Source organism: Talpa occidentalis, unplaced genomic scaffold, assembly GCF_014898055.3.
Source record: "Talpa occidentalis isolate TD23 unplaced genomic scaffold, MPIMG_talOcc4v2.1 talOcc4.10, whole genome shotgun sequence".
NCBI lineage: Eukaryota > Metazoa > Chordata > Mammalia > Eulipotyphla > Talpidae > Talpa > Talpa occidentalis.
The window spans coordinates 29,517,480-29,543,573 of record NW_023600993.1 but is presented as its reverse complement, the minus strand read 5'-3'; the positions used below and the strand labels follow the sequence as shown (position 1 = coordinate 29,543,573).

General features: G+C 44.6%; 1 long non-coding RNA gene across 1 annotated transcript; it reads left to right on the top strand.

Annotated features, from left to right (window-relative positions):
- The first annotated feature begins 10,319 nt into the window (after positions 1-10,319).
- On the top strand, positions 10,320-12,166 carry LOC129146506 (uncharacterized). The gene is made up of 3 exons (XR_008553347.1): positions 10,320-10,391; positions 10,733-10,897; positions 11,945-12,166. It is a non-coding gene; the product is annotated as an uncharacterized LOC129146506 (long non-coding RNA).
- Positions 12,167-26,094: the final 13,928 nt, after the last annotated feature.

Sequence of the window (26,094 nt, the reverse complement as noted above, 5' to 3'; positions counted from 1 at the left end):
ATGCGTTTACACAAATTTATATTTGTTCTTAATGGAATCTTTGTGAATTTGCATATTAGTCACAGATAGACATGGAAGACATTTTTCAGCATACAGACAATTCTTCGTGTCCATATGGGGTCCTAGAAACCTTGTTTAACTTGGTAGTGAGAAGGCCACTCCTGTAACGAAAACAGGAGAGGCCAACCCTACCCCACCCTGTACCTATCATGTCATCCAGACAGTCTCTATGGCTGTCTGAGTCTTGGCATCCTCCTGGCACCGGCAAAGCAGGAGAACATTTTTTCTCCATTTCACATTTGGGGGCATTGAGATTGAGAGAAATTAAGTAGTTTGCTCAGGTTATAAGATAGATTAAAGGGAGCTGGAATTTGAACTCCAGACCTGTGCTGTCCAGTACAGAAGGCTTTAGCCACCTGTGGTTATTTAAATAGAAATGAATTAAAATTAAGTAAAGGTAAGTCAATTCCACATTCTTACAACAGTTCAAGTACCCAAAAACCATGTGTGGCTACCTTATTGCACAGCACAAATAAAAGCCTGAACAAGGCTGAACTAGCCTGACAACTGCAAAGACTGTACTCTACTGCTGGATTTCACTAATCCTCACTCATTCATCCATCACTTACTGAGAAGCTATCATGTACCAGACACCATATTCGATCCTGGGAGTTAATAAAATAGAACTATTTAAGTTATTAGGGTCTGGATTCAAGTGAGATAGTTTTATGTTGTGGTTGTTGCAATCGAGCAGGACTCCGCTGAAAGCAAGATCTATACAAGTTTTGGAATCCTCTCCTGCTTCTTCCCCACCCTCAGCACTTAGCAAGGTGCAATAGCAATCAAAGGTGAATGCAGAGCCCCTCATCATATCATTATAGTACACACATCATGTTTTACCCATCCGCTTTCTGAACCCTTTTCCTAAATTTAGTGAATTCCTCAGGCAGAACATTGCAGACAATCAGAGCTATGACCTCGCTCCAAATCTCAAGCTCTGAAACAGTGAGCTGGCAGAGAAACCCTAACATGGGCCCCAGGCTGGGGCATAGGCATGAAGTCTGAGCTAAGCAGTCGGATGCTTCTGCTCAGGACTTTGAAATGAGCAGTCGACACAAAGAAGCTGAAGCAGATTTAATTATTTCAATTACTGTAGCAGTAATGCCCACTTTTTACACAACTGTTGCTTTACTGGACTTTTGCTGGGTCATCTTGAGAGCAAATTTATTTTTGTCCACTCCTTTAAGCCTTCTTTATGGGGGTGATCCTAATCTTGCCATGAAATGAATGCCACTGACCTTACAGGTTTTTGTCAGCTAAAAGAATCCTGGGGCCACTAAGTTGCGAAGCAGTCTCAGTTTATTAATACACACTTTCATCTTCAGTCAAAAGTATACTTATCCTCCCAGTCCCTCTGTGAAGAGGATGGGTAGACATCTTCCTTTCGCCATCACAGCCTCCCCACTGCCTGGCTGCCATTTTTGCCTATTCTGGGGTTGGAACTTGAGGAAAAGGAAGAGGAATACAGTATTTCTCACTATCATGAACTGTTTTGGGATCTCTGGGTCAGGCCCATGTTTAAAAGCAGCCCTGTGGTGACATTTTTGAGGGTTCATTGGCAGCTCCCCTGTTGAATGCTCTGACTGCTACCTCTGGGCATAGTGGAATGTCCCAGAAGCCCTGCTAAGGTCCTCTTCGAGGGTCCGCCTGCCGCCCACCTTGGTCTGTCATGCCTTTGATGAGAACACCATGCCCAGTTCCAGATCACTTGTTTTGACATTCTTTACTGTGACATCTAGAAATTGCCTAAAGTGGTGCATTAGTAAAAACTGCTGGTAGGACTTCGTGTTCCCTCTACGGGCAGGGAGAGGGAAGCAGGCACGGTGGGGGCAGTTCAGCAGTATCCTCACAATGGTGCTATGGGTATTGCTCCCTCACCTTCGTGGGTTTCTGCTTTTATTTTGAACCCACTGTTTCTACCCTCCTGGTGAGTCTGTAAATTCTCCAAAATCTTTCTATTATTAATATTTTTTTTCCTTTAACCAGTCAGTCATTTTCTGTTTTGTACGGTTCGACCCCTAGTCTGATAAACTTTTCCATTTTGATCATGTTTGACTGTTGTCTATCTCCCTAGTTTCTATTTAGTTATTATATACCATCTATTTTTTATTTTGCAAAGTAATGCATGCACCATGTAAACATTCAACTCAGAAACAGGTGACACAGAATGAAGGAGTACCACCTAATTCCATGCACCCCAGATATCCATGTCCATCGGCACTTCCAAATTTAATTTTTGAATTAAACAATGTATTTACACATTATACACTTTATCTTATCCAACAGTTACCACCACTACAACCCTCACCTTAACTCTATTATTAATTTCTTCTGTTACCTGCCATTTTCTCTATGCTTATATAAGCAAATGCGAATTGTGTTACTTTCTTTCCACCCCTTCGTCTTTCCACAAAAGATAATTTCTTATCTTTTATTTTTGGCACGCAACAACAAATCACAATCTCACCTCATCAGTATTCAAAGCACTGCCTCATTTGTCTTTTTAGTCAGTGTTCCAAGTTACCTTAATTAATTTAACTAGCCCCTTCCCATGGAGGGAAATTAGGTTGTTTCCAAATATTTGTCATTACAAATAGCGCTCCATAAATAATCGCGCGCACGTGTCCTTTACAACGTGCAAATCTTAACTGTAGGGTAAGTTCCCAGAAGTAGGATTGCTGAGTCAAAGGGCATATGCACCGGGAGAGACGACTCAGTATCAGTTATTGTCAGATTGCCAGCAACTAATTGCCACTCCCAATTACCATCACCAGCAGTGTGTGAGTGCCTGTTCCCTGGCATCTTCATCAATGGAGGATGTGGTAAAGAACCACAGCATCCCAACCAGACCCTCCAGGCAGTCATCTCCCTATTTGAGCTGCAACTCTCTGCCCCGGGGCTGCTTGCTTATTGTGTATTGACTGAGTGGGGATGGACAGGGAAGAAGTGCCTGTGTGTTAATTCCCCACAAGCGGTGCTCAACCAATGATGGTCAGGGGGTGGTGGATAAATACCCCAGCTTTCTCACTCTTCGATTTTCACTCTGGAATGTGTCCAACACTGTCCCTCACTGTCCTCCAACTGCGCTCCTGTGACTCTGTGCAATTGGTTTGATAACACACCCTGCCATAACTCCTTTTCTTTCCGAAACTTCTTGCTCCCCTGCTGGTGTTTTCCGTGATCTTCTCCCAAATAAACTCCTTGCTCTAAAATATTTGTCTCAGTGCCTGTGTCTGGGGGGAACTAACAGCCTGTCACTAAAACTCTTGGCATTTTATGAGGGCTATCTCAGTGTAATTTGAATTTGCACTTCTTTTATCAAAGAAGTTGAGTATATTTTTGTACGTCTGAGCCATTTTTATATCTATTTCTGTGAACTGATGGTCGTATCTTTTGTCAATTCCTCTCTTAAATTTCTATAAAAACCTCTGTATTAGGAAGATTAGCTCTTTATGAGGTGGATTTTTTTTCCACTTTGTTCTTTGTCTTTATGGTGTCTTTATCGTTCTTTGTTTTCATCTCTCTTTTTGGTCATTCAGAATTTTCATTTTTATGTAGACAAATTCATCTTTTGTGTTTTCCGTACTCTGAGTCATAGAAATGCTTTGCTCCATACCAGGTTATAGAAGAATTCCGTGTTTTTTAATGACATTTTTATTTTTTAATTTTTAGATTTATATCTTTAATCCACTTACAACTTTTCCTACTAGATGTTCATCAACTTCTACCTCCATTGTGTGTTTTCTGCTCTGATCTGACCAAGAATCACCAACCACGCTGAAAACTGCTCTTAGATTACTTTGAGCAAGGTGTCATATTTCACTGCCCCAACCCATTTCCTCTTGCAAATGATTGTGGGTCTCTTGGCTTTCCTCTTAACTTGGCCTTTACCACCCTTATTAGCAGAAGCTGTTGCTGCTCCAGCAATGCTCTACCTGGAATGGCCTTAATTATCTTTTTATTTTACAGAATGCCTATTTTATCTCAGCTGAAAGTGTCTTTTCTTCTTTTCCCATAACTCTTCCCTTTCTCCTTTGGTTCTGTCCAAAATGGCAAAGAAACTTTATACCATTTTCACAGGGCCCTGTACACAATCTCTTGTAACATTACAACATGGTTTTAAGGGCTGCCTCAAAAAGTAATGAAAAGTTTGAGAGGGCTACTAACAATTTTATAAATCTGTAGAGTCCTTCTGCTACTCCAGACGTACATTAAAATTTATTTTTGTCTTGATAGTTATTCACTCTCAGGGAGAAAAATACCAAAATTAGGTAGGTAAATAGGTAGGTAGACAGGCAGATAGAAAGACAGACCTTATCAGTAGTCATCTACAGAATGTTAAATAACAGAAATCACATGCATACATGAACTTGATTAAATTCTGTTTGGGTTGGTCACAGCAGATGAATTGGAAGAATTGCAAATTCTCTGTTTATTGCTGCCTATCTGTTTGATCATCCCTTAGGTATGCTTCTAAAAATATTACTCTTGCACTTCTGGTGCTTTTTTATGATATTCTAGACCAATTCTACTCCTAAATGTGGATGAATCATTGTCACTGATATTGGGCCTCCTTTTAGTTGAATGAAACCCATGGAGGCATAATACCCCCTTAGAATGAAAAAAAACCCTATCATGTTCTATTGCTTTGGTTAACCATCCTAACATTGAGTCAGGGGCCATAGTGAATTTAAGAAAAAGAAACCAGTTACCATACCTTCCTCCCACGGGTGTTTTAAGCTTCTTCTGTGCATACAGGATACAAAGAAAATGCCTCGCTTCTATCTGTTTACTCATCTGCCTCTGTGTGCACCAGACTCTGCTTGCTTTGTCTGGGAAGAGAACAGTCTTCCCCACTGCAGGTAAAGTAGCTGAGGATCCACTTTCGTGTCCACTCTCCATGGCCTTTGGGGCTTTCTCTTGCGCGAGACTGGGGGAGTGGAATTATGGGGTGGCAAAATGTCCATCTTTCCAGCAGCTTTCCATTGTCTCCATGAGTTTCCAGTGTAGCCTCTGTGGAAACTTCTATCACAGACATCTCTCCTGGGTGCCCCCACCCTCCTCATCAGAATACTCCTCCCCTGAGTGTCACTAACTGTGGGATTGTTAGACTCCATTATAATAAAGGTGACAATGACAGATCTCAAGAAGTAGAGCTCCAAAGTGAGGGAGGGAGGCACATCAGAGAGAACCGGCTCCCTGAGTCTGATAATGAGCATGGAGAGGACTTTTTCTGCTTATGGGTGAAAAAGACAGGGAAGGCTCTGTTTGAAGACAAAGCACATAATAATGTGATCACAGAATCCTTCTAATGGGGCCGATGTGATGTTCAGAAAATGTATCCTTCTCGCTGCCTATTCTTACGTTTGGGTGAAAAAAGGCCTCAAATGAGTGTTTACTGACTGTACCTAACTTGGAAACAGCACACTCCAGGCACAACTTTTATACTGCAATGTTTGATGCAGGCATATATTTAATTGACTTAAAAAGCCTTGGGTCTCATAGGTCACTTTTTCTAGACCCTCTGCCTCCGTTGGGAGGAAAAATATGTTTGCTCAGACATAAATCTCTTAGGAGAGTTGTCGATTTATTTCTACAGGATTTTCTAACATATTTAGTTGGGCCTTCCCTGGCTTTTTTCTTCTGAAAGGCAAGGTGACTTTTTTTAAAGAAAAGTGGATACATAGGTTCAAACAACAATGTCAACTTTCTGTGTAAGGAATGCCCTATTTTCCCCAAGATTGACTTGGAGACTAGGGATCTCTGCAGGGAGTGACCTATATCCCCTTGGTGCTCAGAAAAGAAACGACATGACTCTGCCACATGGCCAGACAGCTTCTGCTCTCAGGATAGCCTTGGACTGTAACACTAGGCCAGAGTCGTGAGCTTGGCTGTTGAGTGGATGCAATCTTGCCCTTTCTTTCTTTCTGCTGATTTGCTAGCTACTGAGCCAGACAATCAAAAAAGAACTCTGAAGTCATGACTCTCCCAAGTACATGTAGATAATGGGGGACTTTCCAGAGTAGTTCTTTCTCATGGGGCTTCTTGGATGGTTCCTGAAATTAAGACAAAGAGGGGCCACCACCAGCCCTGTCTATTACATTTTGTTTAGGACTAGGAAGTGTGTCGGGGGTGGGGGGGCAGGAAAGAGGAATACTGCTCATAGATATGGGGTTTCTTTTTGGAGTGATGAAATCTTTTATGAAATTGCTTATTGCCATGGTTACACAACACTGTGACTATACTATGGACAACTACCCATCCTTGTTACCAGTTTGGGGCTGCTCCAGGCCCAATTCTTGACCTCACCTCACTCGTAATATGCTATTTTCTACCCACCTGGAATCCCAAGCAGGACAAGATGGCTATAATTCTGCAAGGCAAAATTAAACCCAGCCTCTAGGTTATAAGTTGTTTGTTAACCTGGAAGCAGGTGAAAAGGCAATTGCTAGATATTGGTTACCACAAAGCAAGTCCCAAATACTTCCTGCAGCTGGCAAGCAATAAACCTATTGCTATGCAAAAAGATCTCTCTGCTAATAATTTTTATGCCAGCTTCCATCCCATTCATAGGAATATTTTTCAGAATCAGGTGTTCACAAAATGATGAACAAATGTACAGAGTTAATAATTATCAGTTTTCTTTGATGAATCCTCCCTACAGTTTGTTATTGCTACTCTGATGTAAAAATTAAACAGAAGAACAAAAGGTGTCTTTGGAAGGGGTATGAAGTCAGCATTTGAAACAAGTGTGTTACCCATTTCATATCCTTGTGTTGAATTCATTGATTTCAGAGCAAAGGCTGAAGTCTAGAAGCTGGAAATGGGTGGCAGGCCTGCTGTGGACACCAAGCTCCTCAAGGCAGGACTTCAAGAGAGCTAGGTGTCCTGTGGGGAGAACGTCATGATCTCAAAGAGATGAAATTGGACTTACGTCAGCAGGGCCAGGATCAAGTTTATTGGGTGTGTGACCATACCCAGGGTTTGGGGACACATAGAATTTAGAACTGGGAAAGGCCAGACAGCCATTCTTTGTCTCTGTATCTCTGCCCTGGGTCAGCTCATAGGCTTAGTTTTTCTGGAGCTTTACTGCTGGTTGTGAAGGGATTGGCATGAGCTGGGGCTCCTCTAAGGTGCCACTTTCTGCCTGCTGGTTGGAAGAATTGACAACAGGCCTTCATTTTCTGAGATTAGTCAGGCGTTGCGGGAACCCTCAGAGCATCCTTACAGGTGAGGTGGCTCCCAACTCTGTTGATCTGGGAATTAGCCAGAGCTGTGCGGTTGTGGTCAGGAGACATTTGCTAAATGAAAGCTTATTCTCTTTAAACCTTTGTCTGTGCTATTTCCACTACCTGGAGTATTCTTCCCTTTCCCCTGCAGCTCATCAGTCACTATCACCTCTTGGAATTTTGACAGAAAGCATTAAAACATAAAATGAAATCATAAATCTTGAGGGAGAGCCATTCTCCTGAATGCCAGGAACACACATCCACCCGGAGCTGCTGCCCTCCCGTCAGGTTCACCGCTGTGCGCTTCAATTCTCAGGCACGGCTCCTCTGCGCTGCGCAGGGCAGGGAGAATAACATGTGTTAGAATCCGTGTTACCACTTTGAAGGAAGCAGCCGCATCCTCAGAGGTAGTTCCTGAATAACCTATGCTGTATATTTTCACTGACCTTCAAACCAACACATAATAGACGAAGAACAGCCGTGAGGATGAGAAAGGCAGCTGGAGAGATTTACTTTTTAAGGAATCAGTCTCATCAGGGAAACCTCATCTGTGCCTCTCATGTGTGGTCTCCATGGCGAATGCAACTCTTAGGAAACTCTCCAAGACCCTCCCTATCCAGCATCTTTTGGGCTATGGCTCCCCTCCTGTTATCCTAATGCAGGGATGAGATTTTCTCCACATTGGAGGGGAGACACAGAGTCCCCAAAACACAGCTGCCACCTCTGAGATGCCACAGTACACTTCCTCCCATCCTAGAAAAGCCCTTGCAATGGGTTTACATTTACAATCAAACTCATTTCTGGGCACACAGAATTTCTGAACTCAATTTCTGAACTCAGTTTCCTGCCTGCAGTTCCTGAGATCAGCATAATCAAGCAGAGCTCTCTCCTTTTCTCCCCAGATTGGCCAACCCAAGTTCTTCCAGGCCTGGCAGACTAAGCTGCCACTCACCACAAAGGTGAATCCTTTCCTTCAAACAGGAAGTATAAATACTATAATGGGGCAAGAATATCTTTTCAGACGAGATGCCTGTCAGGTGCTGCTAACACGTGCTGAATGCAGGCACATCGAATAAACAATGAGCATAGAGTGCCCTTGCCTTTCTAAACTTTGAAGCAGCTTCGACTTCCTGAACTTCGAAGTCTAGGACATGGTTATAATGATTAATTCCAAGACTGTCACTTTCTGTCTGTGTGATCTTGGGCAAGCTATGTGACCAGTGGTTCTCAAGTTGGTCATCTGTAAAATGGGGATACTGGCTCATAGGGATGCTATGAAGGTTAAATGAGACAGGGCACATGAAGTGTTTAGTCTGGTACCCGAACACACAGGAAAAGTGAGTGACCAGCAGTCATTACCCTGTCATTCGAATGTGGTTGGAGGAAAGAGACAGAGCCTGCCAGAGCCTGGCATCCTGAAAGATGCTCGCCTGAGGGGTGCAGAGGCATGGACAGGAGCAAATGCTGTTGCCTTTTAGAACCTTCAAATCTGACTGGCCTCCCTGGCACAGATGGATGACGGCCTTTGGCTGCAAGATCTTAAAAATAACCAAAGCCATAGGGCCAGAAGGTCTTGCCCTCTCTGAGATTGGTTTGTCTAATTATCGCTGTCCCTAGGGTTTCACTAGCCAGACATGAGCTCATGAGAAAAGGAGGGGCCACAGTCCAATAGGGCCTTCTGTTCAACACCAAAGAACTGGAAGTTTTCTGGAAGTTTTCTTTCAAGGATTTTAGCAGGAGAATGGAAGGATCCAAATTACATTTTTGAAAAATCACAAAGGAAAATATTGTACACCTACAGCTGTCCATAGAGAGCCATATCGTCAAGCAGGAGGTGATAATAGGGGCTCCCCATTCATTCAGATGTCTTGCTTCCCTAAATCAAGGACACTGGAGAGGGGGCCATGAAGATATGAGTGAGAGTCAGTGCTTGGAGAATGTTGGTTGTAGAAGTGGGGCAGATGGCGAGTGGCTATCAAATTTCTGGTTTGGACACAGTATTGCATGAGGCAGGATGAAGAGTAGTTTTGGGGGAAGATGAGATTTTTGACCAGGCTGAGCTTGGGGTTCTTTGAAAGTCCCCAGTGGTGGCTCCCCCCTGGAGATGTAGGCCCAGATCATGATCTGCATGATGGTTATTGGCTTCAGCTGCAGATGAACTCCAGGGAGAGGAAACCTCCTAGGACCACGGCAATGACTTTGACATCAACTCAGTCCCCAGCAGGGTGACAAATCGGTATGGCCTCAGCATGACTGTGTATTGCCCACCTTGAGGGTCCTCCACTGGTCCAGGTAGCACCTTCCCCAGTTGTTGCTTCTGGAGATCCATTCAGGGAGATCAATAACTCCATGGAGAGTCAACTCTCCCCTTTGTTTGCCCGGACCTGCACACGGCTGCCCGGCTCCCTCTCCAGCCCCTGTTCAAGCAACCATCAAGTGGGAGGGAAACCCAAACCCAGAGACAATTCTCCACCTGCCCTATGTCCCTGGGGATGCCTGCTGGGGAGCACTAAGCCTCTGGGGAGCTCTGCTTTCTTGCCTCCAAGGCTCTGCAGAGCCCAGCTCTCAGCAGGAGACAGAGGGCAGCATTCCCTGGGGCTTGCATTCCTGTGGAGGAAGCACAGTGGCTACAGGAGCCACTGTGGCAGATGAGGAGGTGTATTAGAAGCCCTACCTGGTGCCAGTTCACAGGTGAGTGCTGGGAGGTGGGATCCACACTGCCAAGTGCCCTGCACACCAAGCAAAGCAAAGAAGGCCAAAGCAACTCAGTGTCCCTGAACCTGCACAAGACTGATGCCAGTCTGCTCTGTAGTAAGGGGTGGGGTCACTCATTTACTCATCACAGGTGCTGTGGATGTGCCAAGTCGAAACGGCAGCTCTTGACTCGTATAACTCTGTGTCCGCAATGCAGCCTTGCTGGGGTTTAGTGTTAGGCAAGGGCTTTATCTCATTTGCAGGATTTCAGCATTGTGAAACTAGAACTTTCTCTGGGTTCTAGAATCAGTTACCAATTCTCTGAGAAGAGTCTGCGCGTGGATGATGCGGCTGATTCTTGCCCAGGGAGCTGGGGCAGAGATTTTTTTCTTTCAGCATGATTTCAGGGTGAGGGCATCCATGTTGCCAAGTTCCCTCCTCTTGGTTTCAACTAAAGCCTCCAGTTTGGTGTTGTGATTACTTGTGAATGAAAGCAGAGCTTCTCAACCTTGGCACTACTGACATTGGATAAAGTTCAGGGCTGTCCTTTGTATTATCAGATGCTCAGTAGCATCCCTGGCATCTAGACCTGGTGGCATTTCTCCCCCAAACTGTGACAACCCAAAATGTCTCCAGATTCCAAATATAGACAAATACCCCTTGTCAGGCAAAATCACCCTTATTTGAGAACGACTGGTTAGAAGGAAGCCGCTCTGGTTACAGGTGGTGTCTGGCTTGTCACTTTACAGTATGTACAGCCCGATTCTGCTCTGACATTTGTTGCATGAAAGGAGGGAGGAGGGCACAGGCACCTGAGTCCCATAATAGTGGGCCAACCTCCTTGCCATATCCATCGGACGGACCAGATTTCAAAGCCTGGTACCCTCTTCTTCAGGGATGATACGAAATGTCAGGTGGGTCATGCATGAAGCATTAGAAACATGGAATCAAAAGCATGAAGTTTATTTTCTTTCCAAGGTTCTTTCATACCGACTGAAGTCTCCAATTGGTTCTGGCCTCTATTGTACCATGATAACTTTTCTAATTTCCTTTTCCCCTTCTACTTTATCTTCTGCACTAGCTTTTCTGTTATACTATGTAATATTCTTTCAGTGATTACTGTAGAAATTCCAAAATGCATTTTTAACTTATTACAATCTATAAACTAGTACTTTAACTATATTCTGAATAATACAAGACCGTTGCTACAATTTAAATCCATTTTTCCTGCCCCTGCCCTTTTTCTTTTGCTTTCAGATACTTTACTTCTACATCTACATGTTACTAATGCTTTGTAATATTTACCTTTTGAGGTGCACTGTATTTCTTCCTGCACTTCTTGCTCTCCATCTGGGATCATTTTTCTATTGTGTGAAGAAGTTTTTTTTAGCATTTCTTGTCCTCTAAACAGAGACAGTAGATCTCAGGCTGAAAAGCTTTTGCAGACATTAGTATCTGGATTAACACAAAAACATTTTTGTTTTCATTGTGTTTACTGCAGTTCTCTGGTATTTTAAAGAACCAATATTGTTCTTTCTATTGAATTCACCAAAGTAATACACTGGGTTGTTTTTAAAGAAATTATTGAGCAAATAACCATGTGTGTGATACAGACCAAAAATGGAGAAGCTGGTGTGGACATTTTCAAAGTTCACAGGAAGTGAGATGTTATGAGGAGTAAGGAGAGGAGAAAGCAGGCTTCCCCTCACTGTGTGCCTTTTAGTGGGAGGCAACTGGGACCTTTAGTGGGACCAGTTTGTGTGACTAAAGGCAAGTCACTTTTTTTGTCATCCCGAAGTGGGGAAAATCACAATGGCATCAGATGGGGAGCGTTAGGTGACTTATAGTTACCTTAAATAATAACTGCCATTTAGAGAATAAACACTGTGCCAGGCCATGTACTGACCAGATGTCAAGTCTTGTTGCAATTATCAATTTCCCCATTTTTCTTTCATCACTAGATTTTTCATACTTGCTAGCTTACTTCATTTACTCACTGAGCAAGTGGCTATTGGGCATCTTATCTTCTCCATTCCGGTCCTGGATTCAGTGCTGAGGACACCATAGTGACCAAGAGCTTAATATTCCCTGCTCTCCTGTGACCTGTGATGAGTGCAAAAGGCAGGCAGTAAGCCAACAACCACAGAAATAAACATATCATTGAAAACTAGCTGAGGACTGGTGGTTTTTAGAAGACTGAAATCTTCACCCATGAAGATTGAATACATCCTAACTGTAGCATCCTAAGTTCACACTAGTGAGTCTGTAAAGTATATACAACTATTCAATGTTCTAGAGGGGAAAAAAGCTACATGTTTCAGAGCTGCAACTCCCCCATAAGGTCCTAGTTTCACCCAGAGTAGCTACTCTCATCAAGAATTCTGAAGCAGGGCCTCCCCGGTGGTGCAGAGGTTGAACCCTGGGTTGCTAAGTTGCCCCCAGCCTCTGCAGCGCTGGTTTGATCCCCGGCTGCTCCCTGGCCATTGGAGGAGGGTCCCACATGGCGCGCAGACCTCTCCTGCTGCCTGCTGCTCCCCTCAGCAGTGTATTTTGGTCCTTCTGCCTGCTCTGCTCCCCGCTCTGGCTCGGTGAATTCTCTCACCCTCCTGCGCTTCTGACTGTACCCAGTGCTTGTATAAATAAATAAATAAATCAATCTTAAAAAAAAAAAAAAAGAATTCTGAAGCCAATCCCAATGTTCATCTTAATTTGCAACCGGAGGTAGCAAGTGTGCACTTCAGATGGACCCTGTCTGTGGCTTGATGTCTATTTTCCCATATTCTAGATGGAGAATAATGAAGACTTCAGTTTAAGGAATATATTGAGCACCTATGGCAGAGTGGGCACTGAATTTGGCACCAGGCACTCAAAAATGATCAAAAGACACAGTTCCTACCTTTGATGACTTTGCAGATAATTACAGTATAATGTGGTGAGTGCACTGATAGAGGTGTACATAGGATAAGAGGTGGCTCAGCCAAATAAGAAGGGATTTGCGGGTGGACCTTACAGTCACATACCAATAAACCATGAGCTGGGCATATGCTATATGTTCCCTGTTCTTCTCTGATCATACCCAGCCTGCTTTTACTGCAGGACCTTTGCACATGATTCTCTTTGCCCAGATTAGTTTCCTCCCAAATACCCTATGAATCACCCCCTTACTTTATTCAGCCTCCATATTCAATTGCTACTTTATCAGAGAGGCCTTCTCCAGACCATCCCAGATCATGCCCATCTACACATTGAGTTTCTATTCCATATTTGGCTCTATTTTTCTGCATTTTATTTTCACCACGATGATATTATTCACTTATTTTTTTACCTATCACTTCTACACACACACACACACACACACACACACACACACACACCTGTTAAGAAAGTGGGATCTTGTCTTTTTATTGGTATTGTTTACTTCTGATTCCAAAGCACCAAGAACAGTGCTTGTTACAGAGTACATGCTCAGCAAGTATGATGGGGAAATTGTAGCAAGAGCTTAAAGCTTGACTGTAAGATGTCACAGTTAATCATGCCAAGATTACAGACAAGCTCTGTAATCCAAGCTGCCTCCAGCTTGGAGGCAGCATTTCCTCCTTCCACAGACCAACATTTAGATGTTGACCTAGCCTTTCATCATTCTGTTTGTTGCCCTTTCACTCCAGATTTTTCCTTCTATCTCAATCATTCAAAGAGAAATGATACCCCTGCTATAGGAGCCAACCCTCTGGTGTGGCGTAGACCTTGGGAAATGCCACTGGAGCTGCCTCTTGGAAGCGAGTGCCCACACAGAAAAAGCCCCTGGGCAGCACATCATGGTCCTGGAGCATTTCCTCTCTGGAGGATGGTGTGATAGTGGGTCATCTAGGCAAAGGAAAGGGAGAAAGCACAGGAAATGGGGGACATAGGTGTGGGACTGTTTGTTCTTTAGAGTCACACATTCAAGTCAAACATCATTGTCATTTCAGTGAAGTCTCCTTGGCTGAATGGCCAGTTGTTTTGAGAGATAATTAAACAGTACCCAGTACAGACAATCAATACCAGGGTTGCTTCTGAATGGAGATGACAAGAGTAGCAAGCGTGTTGAGATAGAAATCTGTTTCCATGGGGGCTGTAAATCTTGCAGAGAGAGCGATGCTGAGGACTGGTGGAACAGGTTCTAATGGCTCCCAGTGTGCTTTCACTTGATAAGTGACCAGTGGACCTTTTGTCTCATCCAGTAGGCTGGGAGGAAATTGAGCTGCCAAGCCATATGAAGCTCCCACTAGAGATTTGGAAAAAGATGAATGGTACTTAAGTAACAAGAAGACCGTGAAATCAAACCATTAAAAAACAATTTCAAGACCAGTCAACTTCCCTCACCTTTTCACTGTGATAAAGCCCCAAAAGTCATTGATGGTGCCTTTGATCTTGCTCAAGTTGGTGTGTGGACTTTCTCATCACTTTCCATCAAGGCCTAGAGGTGCCCTGGCATTGGGGACATGCTGTCTCTGAGAAAGGATGGGCAAAAGGAAGGCTTCACACTTCCCCACCCTCTGTTTTTTCCAGGTATTTTCCAGCCTTGGGACAAAGCTGGGATTGCAGGGACCGAAGTCACCAAGGTGGCCTGCAGGCATGCCTGGGAGAGAGAGTCTCACCAAGTTTACTTTTCTCTGATGGAGAACATATTCTTTCGCCTACTCTGAGCACTTTGCTATTTTATTCTCTAGAAATTAAGGTTAAATGGACTTGTGTAGTTTTTTGCACCATGGAACAAGATGGTGGCATTGGTGGTGATGGTAGGTGCCACCGAGGAAGACTTAAATTTTCCTGCTGCCGCAAAGATCCACCTTACCATCTTTTCAAATTTTTAAACAGTAATTGTAATTTCATAAATTATAAAGAAATGCATTATACAGAAACATTCTCCTTTGAAAAATTAAATCAAGATTTAAAAAATTATATCATTCCATATTAAAGTAACATTGGGTTACAACACTGTATGTGACATAGGGCTGTGGGTGCACAGCTCTTTAGATGTATGCTACTGGTCCATGCCACCACCAAAGTACCCATAGTCCTCGACCATAGTCCTCTGGGCCTCCCCTGAATTTTGCTCCCTGATTCCCACTGCCTCCACTGTAGTCTCAATTATACAGTCAGAATTTTAGGACTTCACTTGATTTATTTTTGTCTTTGTTTCTTTATATTCCACCTAAGAGTGAAATCACCTGAGATACCATCCCATACCTGTGAGAATGGCCCATATCAAAAAGACTAGAAACAGCTTTGGAGAGCATGTGGAGAAAAAAGATCCTTGCTCACCGTTGGTGGGAATGTAGCCTGGGTGCAGCCCCAGTGGAAATCAGTATGGAGGTTTTTCAAAATCAAGATATTTTGGGGCCTCCCTAGTGGCTCAGCAGGTCGAACACAGCTTAGTACAGCGAAGCTGTCCACAGCCTCTGCAGCGCGGGTTCAATCCTGGCTGACCTGTGAGAATCCCACATGGCGCAACAGACCTCTCCTGTCTCACCTGCTGCTCCCCTCAGCAGTGTATCTCGGTCCTGTTCTGCTCCCCGCTCTGTCTCTGGTGAATCCTCTCACCCTTCCGTGCCTCTGGCCTATACCCCAGCTCTTGTATAAAAATAAATAAATCTTTAAAAAAAAATCAAGATATTTTGGGTAAGACTAAAGGCCATTTTGAGCCACAGCCACTGCCCCCCCCCCAAACAAAGAGGTAACAGCTGTGGTAGGGAGATGAGAACCGCTCCCCTGCCCCAGTCCCTTTTCTACTCATTCATGTTATGCATTTAGATCCCTCTGGAAAAAATAAAGGATCTGTGTTTTAATGTAGTAAAGCCATTCTGTTTTACTTACTACTCCGCAGCTTGCTTTTCCATTCAGATCTGTCCTGCAGCTTGGGCGGCTGACTGCACTCACAGTCCATGCTCGGGTTGCACAGCTGGAAGGGAAGGACATTCAGTCCATCTCAGCCCAGAAGGAGGGCTGCCTTCCTCCAGTTGGCTTACCCAGGGGAGCTCATTTTTCCCTAATTCATACAAAGATTTAATATATGCTGTGGTGGCCCTGGATGGATCGTCTCTGCTCCTTTTTTAATTGCTTTGTACTTTTCGTTTTTCCGTATGTTGGATTTTATGTATCAGCCCCATGGTCAGCCGTTTGAATTGTTCCTCACTGTTGATGGTGATCGGCAAAGCTGCCATGAACAGCCGTGCTCGCGTCTGTGTGTGCACATGTGCGAGTGTTCCTGGAGAGTGGTAGGCTTGCTCTTAAAGGCGTGTGCCTTTTTAATTGTATAACACTAATTTGCAGCTCCACCAGCAGTGGAAAAAGTCCTATTTCCACCACTCACATCAATATCCAATGCTGCCAGACTCCCATTTTTCCTAATTGCTGCCTCCGTTTAACTGTGTATCTGGTCAGCCCGAGTGCTCTGGGTTTGTTTCTAACCTACTGTTTCATTTGACTCCTGGTTTATTCATCAACTTGACCTCAACCTTGGCTCTCTAGTCTCCTGACCTTGTTCCTTGGCATCTGCGCTCATTCTGGCTTGAATTCTAGGTGGCAGGTGGGCAGGTGAGCAACTCTGCCTCTACTTGACTGAGTGACCACGGACTGTCCTGGTCTGAGCTCCACTTCTGCTGCACCTAATGGAGCTGGGTTACAGGACCTCCAGAAACTCCAGTTCTCAAGTTCAGGATCTTCACCTTTAAAAAGGCACTCTTGCCCCTGTGGGTCGAGTTGAAATGCTTTACTGTGAGTACACACAGTCAGACATGACTCATTTGAAGGAGTAATGAGTAGGTATGGATTTTATTGCTCCAATAAACTATATCACCATTTATTTCTGTGTTTTTATGGGCGGGGATGGGTGACGGAGGAAGGACGTTTCGGTCTGCTCAAACTCTCAGTCACGTAGTGACTCCTTGAATAAATCAGGCCTACTTCCACTTCTGCAGTCACTTCCGTTTTCCTGTGTGAGCCACACCTTCCCTATTCATTCAGCAAATTATTTGTTGTGCACCTACTGTGTCCTCTGCTGGGTGGTCACTTTTGGAAGGTATGAGAGTGAAAGATGTGGGGTGGTAGAAAAGGGCTTTTGTGAGCTGCCAGCACCCATGGCTTAGTCCCTCGCTATTTCACAGAACTTTCTGAGATGATAGAAATTTTCTGTAAAATCTGTGCTGTGCAAGATGACAAACTTGGACAGCATGGAAGGTGTGGTTGGGATCCTTAAGTTAATGTGTAATGAATGGAAAGGAAAACTGAGTGCCAACCTTTGCAGCAGACACTCCAGAACTCAATCCTCTCAATTCCCTCTTTGAAACCTCAGTCTCTTAATCTATAGAGAATTGTTTTGAGAATGAAAGGGCATGGAGTGTGAAGGCGCTGGCACAGGCCTGGCACAGGCCCACTGCAGATGCTCAATCAGCGTTTTCCCTTCCCCTCTGCCTTGTCTTCTTGGTTCTCAGGTTTCCCGCACACTCTGAAATGCCAAAGCTTCCACCTAGAAGAGGTGGATTCAGGGAGAAGAACCTGTGCTTCTGGGCAGGGCATGCAGAAAAGGCCACCTCTCCTTTCAAAGGCTTCCAGGGCCTCTGACTCTGATTCATGCGGGGGAGTTGCGCAACTTAATAGATGCTACAAATCATGTCACTCTCCTTGTGGGATATTTTCCCAAGGGTGGGGATTTTCCTCCCCCATTCCTGCCTACCTGGACAGGTGCTGGGACATAACAGGTGCTCAGTAAATAACTGTGGGTGGATTAATCCCCCAAAGCCATTGTAGTGGAGTGGAAGCCAGGAGCCATGAGTTTAAGACTCCTCTCCCCCAACTTCCCTGTGCCAGCACTGCCTTTCCAGGAAAATGCAAGGACTTGGGGGGAGCAAGCTAGGGGTGAACGCCAGCAAAGCTGTGGTCTGACTGTAGTCTTGGGAGGTCCTGACTTTGTTGGGGGGCTTAGTTTCCCCATCTGTGCCCTGGTGCCCTCGAGTTCTGTGACCTGAATACACACAGACTGCATTTGACTGTGCAGGTCCTGAGGCTGGCATAGGTTTTAAGGACGTGTTTCTCCTCAGGGTGGGGTTTGTCCAGGCTGGTTGCTGTAATGAATGGAATAAGAACCCCGACAGCTCTTCCCACCCTTGCCGGTCCCCCTGCCCCCTCTCCGCACAGCAGGAGCTCGCAGTTGGCTTCCTGTGGCTCCAACAACAGCAGGCGGGTGTTCTCCTTCCCTTCCCTGACCTCACCCAGCAAGCACTCCAGAGGCGGTCAAAGCAAACAGGACTTGCACGACCTGGCCAGGAAATCTAAAACAAAGGAGGGCTGCTTTTATCAGCTGTTTCCTTTGGTCAGAAGATAAATTGCGAGACTAAATGACCTTACCAAAAACACTGGGAACAAAGAGAAATAAAATAAGTCATAGAATACTCTAATGAGATGGAGGCATCCATTTAATTCTTTTCACTGGGCATGTGATTACCATGTGCCAGTGTGTCGAGCTGTGGCTATTGAATGGTTACAAAATTTGGGATCTGACTGAGAGGAGTTCACGGTTTTGTGAGGAACGTTAGAAATAGAAACCTGAACAGATCACAGTACTATGGACTCAGGGCCACTGACTTAGCCTCGTTCATTATGGTGTTCTTACTGCCGAGATTTCTATTGACACGTGTTGGTGGTTAATAACTATTGTTGGGTGAATGCATGAGTAAATGGGATAGCAAGCTTGGGGGGATCCCTGTACCAGTACTTGGGAGAAATTACAGAGACTCAAACACTTGAAGGAAGGATAAAAGGGAGGCAGGGAGGAATTTGGGGGGCCAATTAGAGAAAGAATAGTGTTCAGAGGAGCTGGATTTGTAGGCCGAGAAACAGCACACCATTGAGGATGAGGATCTTGGATAAGTTCAACCATATAAAGTTGTCAATAACTGACCATTTTTGACTAAGCCAAAAAGCAGTTTTGATTATTTCAACCGAATACTTAAAATGTCACTAAATAGCCAGGGATAGGATCATCCTGGGTCTTGTGAACCAAAAAGATTGCATTTTCTTGTAAGGGTATGGAGAGCCAATGAGGTTTTCCTTTTATTTCCCTAAATAAACCATTTTTATGGTTATGTAACTACTATATGTGATTATTTTTAAAAATCATATTGTAAGTGGCATATAAAGAAAAAGGATAGTAATCCACTTTGAGCTCATTGCTCAAATACCCATCATCAGTTTGGGCTCACATGTCAGTCATTGGTGCCCTTTCTGGAATTTTCCTCCAATATTAATGTGAAAAAGATTAGGGTATGAATTTGCTATTTAAAATTTGCCAATGGCATCTGTAACAGAGGAGGCTGTAGGTTACCATGGAAAAATTCATTTTTGTTTTGTGAGCAATCAGAGTGGGAGAAAGGTGGAGCAGGACATTTTTTGGGCTTAGTCACCGTATCTCCTTATCTACGCCTCAGGGGAGGTTGCTGGAGACAAGGGGAACACATTTGTACCAGGTCCAGGAGCTTCATGGGAGGCAGGACCGTGAGCTCTAACAGCTTCTCTAAAAATGTAAACCAAAAACTGTGGAAAATTGAAAATTTCAAAAAAGAAATGATGACCTATAGAACCACCACTCAGAATTTCATTACTAACATTTCAGTATATTTGCTCCCAGTCTTTTCCCCCATATTTTATATTTTGAACTGGATTAATGATCAGAAATATTCATTCTTGAGTACATAGGCACCCACACATTCATGGGATAAGTAATGATGGTTTGTGTCCCTTTTGGAATTTTTTTTTTTTTAGATTTTTTTTTTTTATTTATACAAGCACTGGGTACAGTCAGAAGCGCTGGAGGGTGAGAGAATTCACCAGAGCCAGAGCAGGGAACAGAACAGGCAGAAGGACCGAAGTACACTGCTGAGGAGAGCAGCGGACACGGCAGGAGGGGTCTGTGGCGCCATGTGGGACCCTCACCGGTGCCAGGGATCGAACCGGTGCTGCAGAGGCTGCGGGCACCTTCACAGCCCAGCACTCAACCACTGCGCCACCAGGGGAGGCCCCCTTTTGGAATTTTATTTTAGAGTTCCCACTTGGAAATTTTTGTCCTCCTGAAAGGACTCTTCACATCTCTTTGGTAATATGCCATTAACTGCAAGCAGTTGAATACAGTGAGTTGAAGTCCTTTTAGTTTTCTCTCAGAAGTCAAGCCTTTCCTGTAGTGTAATGTTCATTTTGTACCTATTTTACCAAGGGTAGACATCAGAATTAGCATTTGTTAAGCAACAAGTCAAGTCCTGTGATGCTTAAAAATAATCATAGGTGGGGGCCCTCCCAGGGCCTCCCTGGTGGCCTAGGGGTTAAGTCTTGGCACTATCACCATGAGGGCCTGAATTTGATCCCTTGAAGGCCAGGGAGCTAACCCACAGATGGTGCAGCAGACCTCTCCTGCCTCGCCTGCTGCTCCCCTCAGCAGTGTATTTCAGTAGATCTGCCTGTTCTGCTCCCCACTCTGTCGCTGGTGAATCCTCACATCTGCCCCTGCATCTCTGGCCTAACCCCAGTTTCTCAATGCAAAAACAAACAAAAAACAGGTAAGGTGGCCCGAGACAGCTCTTCTCTGCCTGTTTTGTGACTGGCTTCCAAGGAATGTGAAAGAATGATGAGGCTGCTGCTCAGAGTGAAGGTGAGCTCCTCAAACTGACTAAGTGGGTGGGTGCCTGTTCATTCTGCAGCCCCTGCATCTCTCCCAGTAGACACCCACACTGCCTTCTCCTCTCTGAAGTCTATCTCCAGTGCTCCAAAAGGCCTGACTCTCCGTGGTGGGGGGAGGTCTGCTATCAGCCTGGCCCTCCCAACCCAAGCAAATTTTGATTGATGTTCAGGATTGACCATGGAGAAGCAACCGTTTTACGGAATCCATTCTTTCTTTGCTCCCACATTTCTCTTGGGGACAGACTTCACCTACTGGAGACTATTCCAGTATAAGCTAGAGATGCCTCAAATTCCTGCCTTCTGTTTTATCTCTTTCAGTTTTCTGACTTTCTCTAAGTGCCTGAACTTTTTTGCAATTCTAGAAAGGAATTCTCTATCCAAACTTACTGTATATGTTTGTCCCTGACCTGAAAGCTTTGTCCCTTGAGACCAGCATCCTTTACCCTGCTTGCCCCCAGGGCTGAAGACAGGGGTGGCCCTTGCAGGTGAAGCACTCACCTGCCCAGCCACCAGCATTCCAGTGGGTTTCCTTAAAGGCCCCTGGTATACTGTGTACTCCCCTTTTTGTAGTCATGGGTCTCAACCTCTTCCTCTGTACCTTCTTATATACATTTCATTAACTGGAAGAAATTAAGGTTTACTTGTGGTCCGGGAGTCAGAACTCGTCTTGCTAATACACCTTTGTTTATTGTTCTTTTCTTTACTACTTTCCATAATGAACCATCCAGGCTCATGATCAAAGATTTTTTTCTCCCTTCATTTGATATAATGCTAATAACTATTCATAATAATAATAAAACAACAATAGCTTACACTTATTGAGTGCTTACCACAGACAAGGCAGTTTTATGTGCTTTGCATATTAATGTCTTTTGACCATAATAACAATTTTCATTCTACAGATGAGAATAGGTAGGCATAGGGAATTTAAATAACTTGCTGGAGTGTTAGAACTAAAGCATGAACCCAATTAGTATCCCTGATTAAAAGTCACTGGAATATACTGTGTTCAGAAATAACCTGCACACCCCCATTTGGCCCACTTCCCAAAGCCTGTTTAAGTGGTCTTGGATATCAGATACTGTTAGGAAATCATTCATGTCCTCAAGAAACTGTTTTGGTATCAAAAGCAGCTGTAGCCAAAGTAGACAGTACCGGCCCTCAAGATTCAACATCAAGACCCCTTTTGCGGTTGGTAATGTCTACACTGGCTAGAGCTCCTCTTGTAGTGCTTTATTGAGATTTGCACAACCGCGCTTACAGCCCATTCAATTATGATCTGAATGCCTTGGTTCCACCTGTGGGTGATCCCGGGTCTGGGCTGGAGGAAGAAATCTGTGTACATTAGCCAGGAATGGTCCTCTGCTTTAGAGGTGCCAAGGTGAGGTCCTCTGCTTTAGAGGTGCCATCAACCTTCTGTTATCTGGGTCAGCTATGATGGTCCAAAGGTCTGGGCTTCAGGGTCATGTCCCTACCAACATATTTTGCTCCTAGTACCTTCCTACAGGTGCTTCTTTGAGTTCACCTGAAAGTAATACTTTCAAACTTTCAAAGAATTCAGATGGTATGTAAGCTAAAAGCAAGGGCCCCTCATCCTTCCCTATCTCCTCCTTGTGATATCACACACAATATCATCTCAAATAATATTGCAGAGAACATTCTCATGCTTGTGCTTTTGTGGACATGTGCATGCATTTGTGTAGAAAAGTTCTCAGTTTTCATTTCTCTAAAATGAATATGTGTTATATAGATTCTTAAAAATATTGAGAATCTTAAAAAATTCCACTAGGCTGTTTCTAATACTCTGAAGCCACTCAGTTGGCTCATTTTTCCTTAGGATAAATGAGCTATTCACTACCACTACCTTGTAAATAAACACCACATATTTTTTGGACCACACATATGTTTTTAATAGATTCATCCTCCTTGAGGAGTATCTGGTCCAGGGCAGCAGACAGCAGTCAGAGCCTTTACTGAGAAAGTAGGTGCAGTTGGGGTGGCAGGTTTATCCTTAAATGGCTTGAGTGTCCATTTTGCACAGATCATATGCTGATCCAAGAGTTTTTCCTTGGCAGTCAATAGCCACTGTCCAGTTCTGAGAAGACCTCTGATCTCAGGTTCCAGTGGCCTCCTAGGGGAATGGGCTGGCTCTAATGCCCAGCCTGGTGGGATTTCTGGCGGTCCAAGGGGTAGCTGGCTCCAGAGGGGAGCAGCTAGGATAGGGAAGACAAGCAGAATGGACCTTTATGCTGGGCCCAGTCTCTGGACTTCCAAGCTCTCCAGAACTGGACATTAGGATAAGCAAAAGAAATAGCACCTTGACCCCACTACCAGATACCTATGCTTCTTTTACTCTGTAATGCTCCTGAAATGGGAAGTGGATATCATGTATTGGCCTGTCCATTCCCCTGGCTCTTTCTGAAACCTGTTATTAAATAGTGGGTGAATCATAGAGTTGGTGGGGTCCTAGGGTCAGGGAACATAGATGTTCTTCCTTTATTTCCCTTCACCTCCAGCTCCTAATATTCAAGCAGCTCCAGGTTGCCCATCAGATCAGAGGACAAAAAATCCTACCCCTTGTGTATAGAGGATGAAAGAAAAAGTTGTCAAAATCTTTTCTGAAATTCAGACTAGACTCAAGTGCAAAGCAAAAGTTGAGCTCATCAGACCTTTCCCTGGTTGCTTGGTGCCCATCCCTTCTAATAATGCTGCTGGAACCCATCTGTGTAATTAGTGGGACATAATTAATACACGAGAAGAGTCTCTCTAATAGATCTGAGCCCAAGTGTCCTCTTAAAATGGGGTGGGAGGCAGAACCCTGCAAGCTTCTGCATGTCAACCCAAAATGTCCAGTCAGACAATCACAGTGGCGTCCCAGCCACACACATTTATATGTTTCTTGGATGGACTGAGCCTGTGGAGGAAAGCAAAGGCATTAGGAGGTATTCTGAGTGACCCAACTGGGAACTGGAGAGGGTGAGCTTACAGAACTGGGAAAACCATGAAAGAAGTTTTGTTTCAGCAAGAGCGTCTTTGGAGAACCAGGATTCATTGTGTAATGATTAGGGAAGAAACTAAGAATGAATGTTTATGAGACACCTACTATGAGTCAGGCACTGAGATGCTGTTTCACTTAGCTCCTGAGATAAATGTCAAGATCTCTTCATTTACAGGTGGCAACATGGTCCTGCAGTGCTGATGTAACCAGTTAAAGGCCACAGTTAGGGACTCAGTTTTGTTTGGCTCCCAAGGCGTAAGGAAAATCATGATTACTGCAACCTGATATTCCTTTGCATTCTCTCTCTTTCATATTTTTACAATTTTTTAAATTGATTTTTAAAAATATTTTTTGAGATAACATGGATTTATACGACTATGTACTGTATACCTCAGATGTATGTTGCCATAGAACATGTGCCACCATTGTACCCACAGCCCTCCTCCAGTATCCTGTGCTCTACTTCCTTCAATATTTTCCCAGCATTCCATCCAGCACTGACCATTAATGGCTTTGCATTTCTATGGCTGTATCACTTGCTTGGAATTGTTTCCTGTTTTTCCTACTCCTATTTTTACCCTCCATCCCTTCCAATAACCCATCCTTCATACTGCAGTCAATGGCCTACTTCAATGGCCTCACACTCCTTCACATGACTGATAGGGACATCCTTGTCTGGCCACTAATATCTCTCCAGCTTTGTCTCCCCCACCTCCTCTCTATCACTGAACTCAAATTATCCCACATGTCCCTGTTTTTGCTCAGCAGTGAGAGAAAGAGCCATCTTGTTAAATCAAGGCAATATGATCAATGCTGTATTGTGGAAAACTTTTGTTGTGGTGAAACATACATAACCTAAAACTCGCCATTTCTACAACTTTTAAGGGTATGGTTCAGTGGCATTCAGTTGTGCCACCAACATCACTGTCCATTTCTAGAACTTTTTTTTTTTTAACTTTTTTTTTTAACTTTTTTTTTTTTTAATATAGACGCATGTTTCATTTATTTATTTATTTGTTTGTTTGTTTTGTTTATACAAGCACTGGGTACAGTCAGAAGCGCGGGAGGGTGAGAGAATTCACCAGAGCCACAGCGGGGAGCAGAGCAGGCAGAAGGACTGAAGTACACTGCTGAGGGGAGCAGCGGGCGGCAGGAGAGGTCTGAGCGCCATGTGGGACCCTCCTCCGGTGGCCGGGGAGCAGCCGGGGATCGAACCGGTGCTGCAGAGGCTGCGGGCAGCTTAGCAAGCCAGCGCTCAACCACTGTGCCACCGGGGAGGCCCCATTTCTAGAACTTTTCATCATCCCAAACAGAACTCTATTCCCACAGATAGTTCTCTCCTCCCCTCAGGCTCTGGCAGCCGCCATCTTACTTCCTGTCTCTCTAAGTTTGGCTGTTTTCACCCTCAATCTTTCCTGTACTACTTGGCAACGTGGGTTGCCGTCACTGTTTCTCCTCTCCTCTCTCTGGAGGATGCAAATCTCTGGATGTCCCAGGAGTGCCATTTCCTCCCCATCTCTGTTGGCATGAACGTGATCAGCCGTTCATGTCCTTGGTTCCGCAGGGTTTCTGGTTGCCTGTCCACACACCTTTCCAGTTTCCACGCAAGGCTGTTGACCCTCTCAGTGCTTCTGCCTCTTCCCCCCATGGAGTTTCAGATGCACACCCGTGCCTTACACCCCATACCCCCACCAGGCCTGAGCTGCCTGAAACCCTTTGCCTCTCTTGGAACACTTGGACCCTTTCCAGGACTCCTCCAGCCATGCTGAGTTGTTCCCCTGACACAGGTGTCTGGCGTGTGTTCCCCTATTTCAAAATTTCAACCAGGGCTCATGTAGCAGCTGAGTAATGGTTAGGACCCCCTCATTCTCCTCCACTTGCTACCTCTGACTTCTTTCTGTTTAGGCAAGTGAAAACTAGTCATGATACATTCTCTCCTCTTTCAGGGATCTTAACTTTTTGAAATTCAGACAGGGTGTCTATGTGTGGGGTTGAGATTTGGGAGAATGTCTTCAGAAAAGTCCACAGAGAGAAGGGATATCTGCTGAAGGAAGGGAGGAGGTGTCAGAGGCTGCCCTGCAGGGAGGTGGGAGGAGAGCTTTCCAGGCTAAGGGTGTGGGAAGTGCAAAGGGCCTGGGCTGGTTGTGGGGTTAATGTGTTTGGGGTGCACTAGGAAAGGTCAGAGTGGTTGCCTTGGTGTGAGTAAATAGGGGGTGAAGTCCAGGAGGCTGTAGGGATTGAGGGGAGGGGAGCAAATGATGCAAGAGTATCACAGGTCATTGTAAGGCTTGGGATTTTACTCAGTGGAGAGTCCGTAGTAGAGGAGAGATGGTAACAAGTTTTAACAGGATCTGGCCACTCTGAGGGGACCGTACTAAAGGGAGGAAAGGCCAAGCACAGAGAGAG